Genomic DNA, 1,502 nt, shown 5'->3' with positions numbered 1-1,502 from the left:
AAACCTTGGAAGATTTCATTGTTATTCTGAGATCCTCAATATCCCACTATCTGACTATCCAGAAAGACTGTATTTGTCTGTCTTTTATAGTTCATAAAGATAAAAATCTCTAAAGGGAATAAAAATTACACCTATTTTCATTGCATCCTGCAATGAAAATTTTCAACCACAAATTCATATATAGAAAGTAATGCTACTCACCACTACTGAAAGGTTTTAGATGTGTATATACAAAAGTGTATATACAAAATCTTATCAACAACTGTAATTTTAAATGACAATATTTTTACGTTTGCTTAAATAATAAATGCTTTATTTTTATTTTTTGTTTTTTTAACGGTATTTATTCAACTTATTCTTCTCCAGCGTATATATTTTCAGTCTTATTTTATTTACTTAAATCCTATTCCATTTACTTAACCATTATTTTCTTGGGCTATTAAAAAAAAACAAAGAAGGTTAATTCATTATTCTGAGATATGAAAAATTATTTATTTATTATCTACTTTGAAATACACAAATGGGAATATATGAATTCTCATGTGGCTTTCTTTTAGATCCAGATTCTGTGCTGTAAAGGAAATATTTGATGAATGAGGATTTTTTCCTCTTTTCTTTTCTTTTTTTTTTTTTTTAATTTTAATTGGAGAGATTTAGGTTGTCAATACACAGATACTGTTTCCAAAATACCTCTTTAAAGCTCTGTTAATATTTTGAATTAATATTAAAAAGCTTTTGCTACCTTTTTAGTTAAACAAGGTCCTAGGCTCCACGCCTATGGCAATCAATATGTTTTCTGTTCTTTATTCAGAAATGAAAGAAATAAGTCTACTTGTAAGGCAGCATGATATGAAATGATGATCTCACACACATACATGAGAGCAAAAAATTTTAAAATTGTGCTGACTTTCAAACCTCTTGTGAAGCTTGCATTTTTTGATTCGCTATGATGTATATGAGATACTTTGTAGCATTCCTAAATGCTACAAAGTGTTAATTTTGTAGCATTCCTAAATGCTACAAAGTGTTAATTTATTCTGAACATAGCATGTGATATTTTGCTTTGCTTGCATGACAAGATTACTGCATTGCAATGAGGTGACCAACCTTGTGCTGACAGTACAGATTTGGATGTATCTGATCTACTTTAACAACAAGCAGAAACAACTTAGCCTCATTTTCCCTGGAAGGCTTTGAATCCACTGTCTCTACCAGAACTCAGTGTTTCATACATGTATGACCATACCCTAATAGTGGTGAGTTCTTCCAAAATTCATATAAAACTCAGATATACCCTTGAGTTTTTTATTAGTTTTAAAAAGTTTGTCTTGAAATATCGCTTGCTCAAGCTTCCAAAATCTATCTATCTACCTATCTATCTATCTACCTACTTATCTATCTACCTATCTATCTATCTACCTATCTACCTACCTATCTATCTACCTACTTATCTATCTACCTACCTATCTACCTACCTATCTACCTACCTACCTATCTACCTA

Source organism: Oxyura jamaicensis, chromosome Z (assembly GCF_011077185.1).
Source record: "Oxyura jamaicensis isolate SHBP4307 breed ruddy duck chromosome Z, BPBGC_Ojam_1.0, whole genome shotgun sequence".
NCBI classification, from domain to species: domain Eukaryota; kingdom Metazoa; phylum Chordata; class Aves; order Anseriformes; family Anatidae; genus Oxyura; species Oxyura jamaicensis.
The sequence above is the reverse complement of the archived record's forward strand: the minus strand, read 5'-3'. Positions refer to the sequence as shown.